The sequence below is a fragment of the Odontomachus brunneus genome, unplaced genomic scaffold (genome assembly GCF_010583005.1).
Source record: "Odontomachus brunneus isolate Ranch 3 - 2012 unplaced genomic scaffold, Obru_v1 Obru_scaffold_083, whole genome shotgun sequence".
NCBI classification, from domain to species: domain Eukaryota; kingdom Metazoa; phylum Arthropoda; class Insecta; order Hymenoptera; family Formicidae; genus Odontomachus; species Odontomachus brunneus.
In genome coordinates this window covers 121,608-135,257 of record NW_022639533.1, presented here as the reverse complement: position 1 = coordinate 135,257, position 13,650 = coordinate 121,608, and the positions used below count along the sequence as shown (strand labels likewise).

The following is a 13,650-nucleotide window of genomic DNA, read 5'->3' as shown; positions in this document are numbered from 1 at the left end:
TATATCTTTAATTATATCTTATCATAAAATAATATCTTATATATCAATGAATACTATATTAATCATACATAAATGGTCCTACGAATGGATCGTATCTATCGCGTGGATCTGTTCGATTAGGTTCGATCAGGTTAACTTAACAGAAATGTAAACATTCTCGCGAAGCTCGTGAAGCACAGTAATGTCTCTTTATTGTACGCATCATCCATCACTGTTCGCGGAGAGAACGCTTACCTCGTGGATTAAACGTTCGATCGGACGTTAAATTTGGAAATTAAAAATAACAATGTGTGAAAATGATTGAGGCGATTGCAGCTGACAAAATTTTGTGTATAAACTTGATATATTTATATCGAAATCGCTTAATGCGATTTAAAAAAACAAATATCGTCGAAATGAATGTTACGATTGGCGTACTCCGCGTTCCATGAGAATGTAATAAGAATGTAATAAACAACTGAAAAATTCATTTTGCTCATAACATGCAGTGATGAAAAGTGGAACCTTTAAAGAGATTTTTTCACTTTCTAAAAGATGTTTTCGTAATAATTCCTTCTATTCACACATGCAGATATATTTTTTATAAAGTGGGAGAGAGGAATTAACATAGCACGAAGAGAGTGAATCTAAAATAAGGGAAAATAAGTGCTAAAAGTTATCAAGAAGAGGTAAGTATGCAAATGTTATACGCTTGCGGATAAAATATGCAAAAATATACGCCTATAGGTAAAATATGCAAAAAAAATAGTTATGACTCAACATACAGGGCCGAGAATTTAAATAATATTTAAATCTTAAATAATATTGATTCGCGATGATTTAATTGAATATGACTTCGATCGCTTAATCAAGCGATTCAAATCAATGCACTTATGGCGCAAACGTCTCGAGATCATCTTGGACATCTTGGGACATCAGGATATCCTGGATACATTTGAGATAACTCTGGTGACGTTTGTGCGTAAGTGACGTCTGAGCACTTTCCAAGCAAGCTTTATTTGAAATCAAAGTAGCAGAAAATAAAGCCTGTCCTTTTCATTAAAAGACCTAACAATATTTACGAAAACACTCCATATGACTTCTAACGGGCTTGTTGCAATAAGAACTAAAAGGAAAGAAAGATTGTGTGTCACACCGGGAAAGTTATTCACCAAACGCGATATAAGTGCAAATGTTACTCCGTCGCTCCATTTTTACTCGTATTCTACGCTGCAACCTCCGACTCAGTTCAGTTCTGACTGTCATTTTGATAACGCTGAAGCGGCTGTGTAGCCGCGTAACCTGCTCTGAAACTCTACGTCGCGAATTTTTCGCTTTTACGAGCGGAACTATACACCGGCATATATATACACACACACACTCGCACACATTCCGGCCATTTAAATGTATACGTGTGTACACGCTGTCCAGGCATAGTGAACGCAGAACGTGAAGAGTGAAGACCGAGGAGAGACGAAGGAGAAGGTCACTCGATAATGCTCTCGACGACGTGGCCATTAACCGTGCGAAGAGGCGAGGGATGTGCGAGGTGTGTGCGAGGAAGAGAGTTCCCTGCTCGCTCTGATGCACGCCCAGCGAGGCAGGCATCAGACGTCCTACATCGATCACATCATCGGTCGAAGGTCCTTCCTATACACGCGATAGGCACCGATAAGGATCGATATGTATGACGGGCATTACGATATCGGCGGGCGAGAAAATTTCACGAGACAGTGAGAGCGCGGGGAAATGCGCAATCTTAAAACGAACTGATATTTATTCGATGGCCTTATCGGGCGACTCGAGCTTGCACTTTAAAACGTTCTGAGATGATTATCCTGGGATCATTGTGAGTGCTCTCGTCAATCTTGTCGGACATTTTCGATGAAAAAGACACGACATTTATTCTCTGCCATTTATAGCGGAATGCGTAACAAATGCCTATCTCTAGTAGAAATGTTCGCGTGAATATTCGCCCGTTATTGTCTGTTATTAATACATTGCCATTAGTTGTAAAAACATTGCGTTGGAACTGATCCAAAACTTGATGGAGTCTTATGCAGTGCTTGAAGTAGTTCACTACAATTTGTGGGCCGGTTCTTGCCAAGACATAATATCGGTAGTGTTAATACAGTTTAATATACTGTTAAGTATAATATACTATTTGTGATCGATCGAGGCAAAGGTTATCGCAAAGTTGAGCGCCGGGACCGTTCCGTTAGAATGCAAAGATGACGTCGCATATGTATATATAAACAGGATTAGGAGAACAAAATAAATAAAAAAAAAATAGAACAACCGAATAAAGGCATGTAACAGGATTCAACCGTTAAATTAACGAACTTGATGTGACGATTCCGTGAAATCTGCCGTTTAATGATTCGGGATTCACTCCCGGCGAATGACGTTTAACAATGATAATATCTACGAAATATACATGTCGCAAGTAGCTGTGAGCTATCAGGATTCGCACGTTACAATGAGTTGAGCCGAACCTTTGCTAGTCGATGCTAGTCGGTTGACCTGTCCTTCGTTGACGGCCTCTGAACGAAATCCGAGATATCGAGAGAACGCCGAGTTTACGATTTTAGCGCGAGCTGGACGAAGGGTGGAGCAGCCCCACAGCCAGTGAAAACTGAGCACGATGTCAGCGAAGGCACTTGGCGGTTGGCACAATTGAATAGGATTGACTTTCGACTTTGCAATCGCTTGCGAAAGATTTCACCAAATGGATTATCGCACTGCGTGAGTTCAAAGAAATAAAATCGTTAACAACAACGAGATTTGTTTCGTTCGCACACGCAAAAGTATCAATTTTTCCGCACGGTATCAGATTTAATATCGCGAGCGATTCTCCGAGTGGGAGAATAGGCTGCGCGTCTCGCGCGTTTGCGTGACACGTGCTCAGGGACGGAGTTTGAAATTGTTGTGCATTTGAGACATTGCTTAACGCGCGGCATCCCGGCTCAATCGACATCCCGATCCTTTACTTACAGGGTGTCCCAGATAATCTCTCGTGAGGACGTAGAGCAGATTGAGATGAACACAAAAGTCCCATATCATTTTGCGATATTCGCAATAATAGTCGAAATGTTAATTAAAGAAGATTGGTGAATGATCATGCGCGATATGGTAGATGAGCTGCAGTAGCACCGTCTGTCGTTGTATACTTATACATTAAGTCAAACTGAACAAAAAAGTCCTTTACCATTTTGCGAATAACGACATAGATTTTTAGATATTAATTAAAGAAAATTGTTACATGATAGTGTATCACAATGCATAAATTTTCTTTTATTAATATCTAAAAATCTATATAGTCATTTGCAAAATGGTAGAGGACTTTTTTGTTCAGTTTGACTTAATATATAAGTATACAACGGCAGACGGTGCCACTGCAGCTCATCTACCATATCGTGCGTGATCATTCAATCTTCTTTAATTAATCGATTATTATTGCGAATATCGTAAAAATGATATGGGAATTTTTTGTTTATCTCAATCTTCTCTACATCTTCACGAGAGGACGTATTGTGAAGGTGATCTGGAACACCCTATATACGTATCATAATATTTATTGTAATACTTATTATATAATGTCTGTCGCGTAACTAAATTTTTTTAAATATATTTAATTATATTGCTCAGAAAGTGGCTTAAAATTGAGTGAATAAAAGGATGGAGCAAGGGAAAGGAAATTGAAGGAAATAAGACATTTGACAATATTAAGCACTGTGATAGAGATAACAAAAGTTAAAAGTTAAAATGAACAAAAAGAACAAGTAAGACAAATATCAATAATACAGAATTTCACTGCGATGAGAAAACACATCAGATGGTTTTGAAGGTATTGAAACGACAACACACTGTCAGGATTTCAAATTCAAAACTACCTGATAAGATAATACAACTACAAGCATGAATAAAAAGACATATTTTTTGATGATTGTGGAAGATGTTACATATAAAAGGAGAAGAACGTAAAAATATATATTACGAATATTTCCAAAATATTTCCTGTGCTCTTATTAGTATTCAAATTTTTCAATTAGAAAGCATGAACAAGAAATAAAATACTATTAGAACGAACTCGCCCATTTTATGAGCAGCAGATTGATTGTTAATCAATTAAATAGTTATTGTTCATTTTCCGTTCCACTTTAGTTCAGTAAACGGATTCCGATTTTGCTCATTCCTCGTCCAGAAAATATTTGTCACATCTTGACTGAGATTTTCCTCTCAAATAGTTTTATTTAATTACCACGCAAAAGTTAATACAACTGCCCAATAATTGCTCGAAAACTGCATTAAATTTTTACCAGGGACTCTATTCTATTTTTACTTAACAAATGATATGACTGAAATGTATACAGATAGTACGAGACGTCCGAAAATGATTCTGAACGTACCTAAGATGTCCCGAGGAGTATCTTAAAACTTCTGAATATATGGGGCAATCAGAATGTACCCAAAATGCGTTCCAGGTCTGTATTCTTGAAATGATTGCGTATACATAAGTTTTATTGCGTAGCTATTTTATGATATGATTATACCTACGTAATAAAACTTACATATACGCAACTATTTCAAGAATACGAACCCTGGATATATTCAGGATAAGTGTTCATGTTGCTCGTTCGCTGGTTCGCTCATTCTTTGCACGTGTCATTCATCCCCGTGAGATAAACGCGGTCGGTCACTCATCGTCGTGAATATAAACGTGCACAGGTACATATGAGCGTATCATAGTGTGGTATAAAAACGCCGATCGTAAAATATGAGAAATGAGTTCCACGAAGACGTTACCGTACGATGCGATTTGCGCGGGATCATTTTGAAGCTCCGAGATATTTTATATAGGCGTGTATATAGATGCGTTGACGATGATGGAGGCGGTAATTTGGAGAAATCGCAGGCTGTTGAGGACACGACGACAAATACATATCGCAGGCGATAATACGCACGCGGGACATTGAGGCAAAACATTGACATTTGTTTCTCCTTTCTCGACGAACAAGAGATCGAGTCAATCTATTTTCAATAAACGGGCGCAAAAGTCGAGGTCGCAATTGTCACGCTAAATTGTCTGTTTATCGTAGATATATTCAGCATCTGATCAGAAAATGAACATTTCCATCACTTCATCTGTATAATCGGATGCAATCGGCTAGATGCAAAGCCATGACGGAAGCGCGACGAGAAAAAACGAGCGATCTGAGCGTTGACGTGTTCAAAATTTCGATATCATCTAATTAGCCTACGCTTCACTGTGCTACCACTACCACTACGCGGTGCGCACCATTCAAATACCGGTGATAAATCGTCGAGGTTGACGAATATTAATCGTCGCGGCGAAAAATACGTTCGTAGAAACAGCAAAGGACTGCTCGTCGCAATTATTTATACGTTATCTCGGCGTCAAGCCGCCTCGTAGCGCGACTATTTCGATTGAATTAATACGGAATTACAATTCATCTTAGCGTTGACACGTTTGTCGGCGGGTTAAGAATTAACGTGCGCGCGCGCGCTAATCGGCTGGTCTCGAGAAAGAAGAAGAAAGAGGAAAGGAAAAGAGAAAATAAATAATATCGCGCGCGCGTGTGTGTGTGTGTGTGTGTGTGTGTGATTGCTCGCGCCTGCACGCACTACTCGCGACTAAGTCGCGATGCATTGTTAACGAGCCTGATAACTCAGGGCGATGGTCCGTCGCTAGACAAATTTATCGAGTTAAGACGCGGCGTAGTGTTCCTCAAGCAGCTAACTGCATCGTAAATTCGACGAAAATGCCGCCGCGCTCATAGCGCTCTCAATGCGCTTTCTCTCAGAACCGATACTCAAAGCGTGCGTACGACGCACAGCTGCGTTCGCGAAGTGCAAGCAGAGCGTCGTGTTTAGCTTCGTTGCAGAGTTTTCTTCCTCAACGAGCTATCTTGAAATTATTCAGCCTTTAGCCGCGCTTTCCAGTTAAACTTTCTGCATTTAAGATGAAATAAATGTATGTTTAAGTCTCGAATGGGATAAACGAGTGTGGAAACGAGTGTGGGTGGGAAAGGGGAGAGAGAAAGAGAGAGAGAGAAAGGGGAGAGAGAAAGAGAGAGGGAAAGAGAGAGGGAAAGAGAGAGATAATGAGAAGGTAGAAGAAATTAAATCAGAGGAGTTTCACCGTGAAATGAAAATAGGTTTTTTCATATCTACCGTAATATGTTACAACGTCTTCAAGATTTCTTGGATATTTCTTAGCTTCGTTGAAGTTATACTAAAAGAAATATATAATCTCATCCTTAGCGGAACCTTCTTATATGTGTGGTCTCAAAAGGACTCTTATAAAATCTCTAAAACTAACATGAAAATATTTTAAGCGTAATATTCTTAAAATTAGAAGAATTTTGTCTTTGATGTACAAGTTTTACTTATCGCATCTCTGTATCGCGCATAAGAGAGCATTTTATTTCAAGCAAACATATGTCTCTTGATTCTAAAGGAAAATAGAATAAGAAAAGAATGATAACTAATAAATGTTCGATTGATGAACCACTTCATTAGAAGAGGAATATTCGTTCGCATAGAATATGGGGTTAGAGGAAATAACATCCTGCAACTTCTTTTTGACTGTTGAAATGTTTTCCTTTTGATACGTTTGAAAGAAAATTCTTTGAGACTAAATAATAAGAAATTTGCGCTAAGAATGAGAATATATATATTTTTATACATATCTAACAACATCGCGTGAAGTTATATCTAATAATAAGTATTTAATAATTCTCTAATCACACTACTCCTACAATGCACGAGAATTCTACTAGAGTGGTATTCCAGAACGGTATGTCTTCCGAGACAGATAAACCGGCATCCATCAAGCGTATTTCTAACGAACGTAGTAATTAATCGAAATGGGAAACTCGCGAACACACACACACATACACACAGAAATCCATTACACGAATTCTGAAATCGTCGAAATGAGAGATCAGTTCGAAACTGTTCAAATTCTCTCCTATTTTTCTGCTCCCGACGCGTAATTACTCACAAATGATTGGCGAAATAAATCTCTTACGAGTAATCAGAGAAAAATTAGAAAAATAACTTCTTTATTCCTTGGAATAAAGTGTGAATATTAGGAGTTTGCAAAAGTTTGTCCAATCGGCGATGATTACATTGGCTCGAAGAATGAGTCATTTTGCAGATGTAAAAGATAATTGCCTGAAAAATGGCAGGAAGTGTTGGATAACGATGACAAATACTCTCTGAATACAGTATGCGAATGTACTGTTTTGCTACTATTAATAAAAAAAATATAACTAAAAAACCGACGAATTCCTGAACCCTTAATATGTAACCAAATTATTTCAACAGAAAGCAATCCTGTGCCGGCAGTTCACACGTTGGTTATTCAAAATACAAATTATTAGTCTGTTAGAAAAATCATGTATGTGTGCACGATAAAAAATAATTTGTATTTGTGTTGAAATCGATCTGTGTAGCTTTTATATTATATTTTTAACATAACCCGTGTATTAATTTAACATATTGTTTTTATGTTATTTTGATTATTCTGCATTGAAGTTATATCCACCATTTCCAATGTTAAAATAACACACTTTATATATAACATGTACATTTTTGGTGACATATTTTACATGTAAAGTGTACAGTTAAGTTGCGTTACTTGTTAGCATATTTGCCTGTTAAATTAAAACTCGCGTGGACAAATTGGAATATGTAAGAAATATATTGAATTTAAGACAATATGTTTGTAATGTGTGAAATGAAGAAATATAAAAAGAAGCGAGAGTAAAAAATCTTAAAGGAATTCAACACAAATCCAAACCTTCTAAAGAAATGTTAAATTAAAAGAAATTATAAATTTAAGACAATATGTTTGCAATGTGTGAAATGAAAAAATATAAAAAGAAGCGAGAGTAAAAAATCTTAAAGGAATTCCACAAACTCAAATCTTCTAAAGAAATGTTAAATTAAAAGAAATTATAAATTCATTATGTGTGTGTATGTGTGTTTTCATAAAATAAAATAAAATTCCTCTCAATTTATTTTAATTTAATCATCCTTCCTATTGACGAAGGTAAAGAACGAGTACTGCATTCAAAGGACACGACGACGTGTAGCGAAATGCACTTTCAACAATTAAATCTAAATCCACATTCCCGTTTACACGCGGCAAACATTTAGCAGCTGTTCCGCTCACATTTTACCACTAAGAGTAAAAAGTAATCTTCATGTTAGATCGGAGAAATTACGAATTGCATGGTCACATTGAGCGCTAAATGTGTCGTTAAATCTGACCTCCTTATTGTAACGTTATCTCGTTGAGAATCAACTGGCCATATTTACCGATAAATGTACGTTACAAATACAGACTATTACATTAAACGACCGAAGTTTCTTTTCCAATTAAAACTAGCTTTACTCCGTTACCACAGAAAGTGTGCGAATTTCCAGTTTGAACAATTAAATTGCGTAGAGAAACTAATAAAGTTCGATCGCACAAAATGAACGCACAAAAATACTTGTACATACAAGATGTGTCGTGATTTTCTCTTCGTTAAATTTAAAATAAAAGTAGTGATCGTTTACGATACGGCCGTAGACGATAAAAGTCCTTTTGAAAAATTCAATTTTTGCACAATTATATATATATATATATATATATATATATATATATATATATATATAATTAAGCATATATATTACACCATATATATTACTAAATATATTGTTAAATATATATGATGATTTCATTAATCGCGATTTTACTGTCACACGGATGATACAGCGAATTACACGGCTACATTTAGTGCGAAATGCGATACAAAACGTTTATAAGAATACAGGCATTAGAACGCTCCCGATCTTCGTGAGGGTTGCGTTTATCCTGTTATGATTATTCTATTATAGTTGCTGATCCTGTTATAGCCCGCGTTATCGACACCGAATCTTCCGGGTACAGTTTTAGGAGTCCATTGCCTCCGGGATGATTTTCTCCGTCGAAAGGAAAATCTAATAAAAACAGCTCGTTGCGCTCTCGTGACATTAAAGCAGATGTAAAGCATAGTCTTCCCGAAGGTCTATATTAATTCTCAACTGATCCAACCGAATGGAATTTCACTCGCTATTTAGTAACAGTTTTCACTATATAAATTACTGACCGGAAGCATCGATATATGTTTACTAGAGAAAAAACTTGTTCTTCTTTTGTACTCCGCGAACATTCTCTCTCGAATTCCGTGTTTCTCTCTTGAAAAATTATTAAAATTTTCATGGCGCGTTATACCCTATTAATTTTCCATGAGCGTTACAAATGTATGTATTTTAAATATTTAAATCCGAATAATGGAAAAATTATTAAAATTTTCATAACGCACGCACACATAGTGCTAGCTCGATAAATCACATTCAAGGTAAAATAAAAATACTTTACGCTTAAATCGTACGATTTTAAGTTAAAAAAGTATCCATTATTTAATAACGACTATCAATCATACATTTTTTATCGACTTAAAAAGAGCAAGTTCTCAGTTTGTCCTGTATGTACAATATATTTGTTTGTATGCATGCTTGTTTGTCTACATATTCCCTTATGACTTAAGAACCAGGAGAGATATTAAAATGAAATTGTTTGTCATTTATTCAATATATTATTCAGTATCTGTATAGTTCTTATACTGTGAGGGGAAAATATCTAAAAAATAAGAAAATATTTATGTGATATATACTAATAATATGTTTACTTAAATATAATCCTTTTATTTAAATAAAGTAAACAATTGTTTACTTAAATATAATCCTTTTATTTAAATAAAGTAAACAATTGCTTTCATGAAAAGCTTAGTTTCTTAAAGTTTTAAGAAAATGTATATTTTCTAATTTGAGGAATATTTTATATTAATGTAAATAAATATGTTATTAGTACTCTCCACTGAATAAATTTTTATTTCATATCTTAAATATTTTTTCTTTTTCATACACACACATACATAGTATAAATTAATGTCATTACCCGAATTTGTCCAGATAAGCTGAAAATCGCGTAATTGCATTACTTTCTTGAAAATTCGAAAATATTTAGAGATACAAAGACGAAACTTTTATTTTTAACCGAAAGGAACAAATTTTTAGTAAATAATTAAGAAGTATGAAATAAAAAATATTAAATGGGATAAATCGTCTTCAAGAGTCTCAAAAGCTCTAAAAGGTATGAAATAATTTTGAATCAATATATATCTATCCTATAAGGATATATATCTATCCTATATGTATCCTATACCTACAATCTTATCTCAATATTCTAACGATATTAAAACCAATGATATTAAAACCAATACTAAATCAAGTTGAAAACCAACTACCATAACTATGTACATAATTATATGTACATAAACGGCAGAGCAAGAAATAATAAAAAGAGAATATAATTATTGACTCAATCAATCAAGTTTTTGCGCCGACCGCTGCATAAGAATATCGATTGAAAATCATTTCATACTTCTTATGTCTTCTTCTGAGCTCTGGAATAAACGACACGGAAGTGTTTGGAATTTCAAAATGAAAACGATTATCCAGGTACAACCCGCGACCTCGAGGGAAGGGGAGAGTTCAATTCAAGGAGATTTCGCGGATCTGCAAGTGCAAGTGCTTTCGCGCACGCGGGTCATCGTCGATACCGCGCGCGTATTTCGCACGGTAATTGCACAACGGCGTCCATTTGAATAATTTCAACCACGCAGTGCGCAAGGACGTGTACTCACCAGGGACACTGGCTGGTGGACGGCTAGGTAGCTTGCCCACGTTTCGCTGCGGGCAGGAATCCGCTCGACCGGAGCGGATGACCGCTGATCGTAGTAGTGGTCGTGGCGGACGCAGGGCGTGTCTCTTATCTATCGCCGCCGAATGCTGAGGGCGATCATAAATATGATCGGCCGTTTGGCGACGGGCCGTCCTTCCGTGTCGATCGCCGTTCCGAATGTTCGATCACGGTCATTGAGGCGGACGTTGTCTCGGCTTCGTGTCTCGATCGATTCCCCGCGTAATTTGCCGCACTTCGGATATTAGTTCACGCGATATTCGCGCGGAGAGACGCGCGCGAGTTGGCCGCCGTTGCGCGCTGTGCAATCACGCTAAAATCGCGGGTAATATTCGAGCTCAGAGCGAAGCACCTCGACCGGCGGTGAAGTTTCATTAAATCGAGCACGGGACGCTCTCTCGAGGCGATCCCTTCCTCCCCCGCTTGATTGCGTTCCGATTGTCCAACTAATTTGCGCGCCGTCGTTCGTCTGTCACGACGCGCTCTCCTGGTGGATTTAAATCTTTTTTTCCCCTACGTGGTCTCGCAAACACTCGGTCGCGTCGGGTTGTCGTATAAAAAGGAACACTTCGCGTCTTCTTACACGCGCGACAATCGATGGCAGCCGTTCAAACCGTCAAAGTTAATTATGGCCTGGCGAGGCACCGTGAGAATCTTTGCGGAAACCCGACGCGTTTCAGCTCGCGTGAGCGATTTCGTGATGCGCAATATAGAACGTGCCAGATGAAGAAGGATAGGGTTCATTGGAGAGAACGACGCGCAAGTAAGGGAGAATTCGCACTTTGGTGAAAAAGCATAAGTCAATCAGAAGTCGCGCTAGTAGGGAAGCAGAAACTGCCGACTATTAGCGCGAGTTCTGATTGACTTCTGCCTTTCTACTTTTCTGCTAAGGTGCGAATTCTCCCTTAAATCTAAGCGGTAATCAAATTGACCAAGCACAGTCGATGATTGTTGGCCCGAGAATAATCGGTTGGTCGATTTTTTCACTGCTCAAGTTTTCTTAAGTCTCTCCGTTTTTCTGCATACCACTCGCTAGGGTCGTGGCACACAGAAAAATGGAAGCAGTGAGACTTGAGCTGTAAGAAAATTGTGACCTCAATCAATTCACTCTACTCCACTCTACTCAATCATAATTGATTATTCTCGGACCGTAAGGAGAATCGTTAATTGCAGTTGGTCGATTTGCTTAACTTTTACCGCTTATGTTTTTCTATGCGCTCTCGGTTTTGCACGACGAATACCAATCTCAACTCGAGGGTCGCGCGACGCGCTGAACGGGCGATACAAATCCGGAAGATGTAAACGTGCCGAGATTACGTTTACTTTGACACCGGATACGAAGGTTGCTTCGACGGGTCACGACATGCCCGATAGTCGCGTGACTTTGCGCAAAAAACACCTCTGTTCCCGGCAAACGACTATCATTATCCTCAAGAAGAGAGATCACCTCGACAAACGACGGCTGCAGCACACGGAAGTACGTAAGCGACAATGAACGGTCGGCCAATCACATTCGTGAATTATTGCGGACCTAACGGCTGTCGCGTCGAATCGCCCGGTTGTGATTGATCGGCTCTCGCTCGTCATTGCAGTTTTAGCGCTTTACGTTTTATCCACGGGGAAACCGTTGACCTCGGCTGTGCACGGGAGCAAAAAAAAAGCAGCGATCTAATGGCCATTACGGCGAGTGCAGCTCGAATCTCTGCGCTCCCGCGTGAGAACTCGTGGCGTCCCGCGTTTTTGCATACCGTCGTCGCTCTCCGGCCGCGATAATGACTCGTAATCAGCGAAGAGGCCGATGCAAACACGTGGTGTGACCGCGACGCGACGGTCAGCGCGTATCCTCGAACGTCGAGTGCACACACCGCGCGTTATCGCGTTAAATCGTTAACGGACGCGTCTGTCCTCGCGCGATTATTTGCCCTCGCGTTACCGCGCTCGCACTCGCACTCGCATGATTCCGCTACCTTTGACCGTCGACGAAATTCGGCCGCCGGCACGCGCGTCTTTCTTCTCTTCCTCTGTCTCGCTCTCTTCTGCCTTTTCTTCGTACTACGTCCGTTAACGCTTGACGAACGATCCGACGCCAGCCCGCCAATATCAGCCGATTGTTGTGACAATACGACGGAAAAGGCTTGCAAAGAGTTCGCGAAGCACGCGGCCGCGCAGCAGCTACTAAACTCCTTCTCGAGCGGCGCGAACCAAACGTGACTCGAAGTGCGCGCGCCGCCACCGCCGAGAAACTAGCGGCGTTGAATCGACGACAAGGACGACAACGGACAACTACGGCGACGGGGACGACGACGATGACGACGAGGACGCCCCCGTAGCCGTTAGGCAAAGCTGCTCCTGAGGGGTTGACTTTCCCTGCGCGACTGATGTCGCTCTCAACGAACCAACCACAATGCGCGGTTTTCTCTCCACTAACTTTGCAAAACGGACTGTGCGTGCTCAATTAAAGACTGTGTATGTGTGTGTGTATGAAAGTGTTAAGAATGATGAGTAAATAAGTTATAGGTGAACGAATATTCTCCAATGCTTATTAATTGATTGACAGAATGATAACTTCAGTATATTTAATCGGTATATTAAATCGGCTCTCTGCATATGCGGAGAATATCGTTCTACTGTTAAGAAAAGCAATTACTCAGTTTACTCTTTTTTCGTGGTTATCTTCAACACAGAATATTTTCTTGACAAAGTCTTAAAATATATTCCTGGCAATTTTGAGAAAAGCTCATTACGGTGTAATCCAAAGAAGAAATTTATTCTCTAAAAATATTATAAAATTATTTCATAAAAAAAGTTAGCTTATTTATATGTAATATACAAACTGAATTTTTGTTTTAATA

General features: G+C 38.8%; 1 protein-coding gene across 7 annotated transcripts in view; it reads right to left on the bottom strand.

Annotated features, from left to right (window-relative positions):
• Window positions 1-13,138, bottom strand: part of LOC116847823 (calcitonin gene-related peptide type 1 receptor-like) — a 130,190-nt gene extending 117,052 nt beyond the window's left edge. The window contains exons 1-2 of one of the 7 annotated variants that reach the window (XM_032823233.1): window positions 12,547-13,137; window positions 10,743-11,111 (exon numbers count right to left, since the gene is read on the bottom strand). The gene's annotated coding sequence lies outside the window, so the exon portion shown is untranslated. The other 6 variants (XM_032823231.1, XM_032823234.1, XM_032823232.1 and 3 more) reach the window with 6 other exon arrangements.
• Window positions 13,139-13,650: the final 512 nt, after the last annotated feature.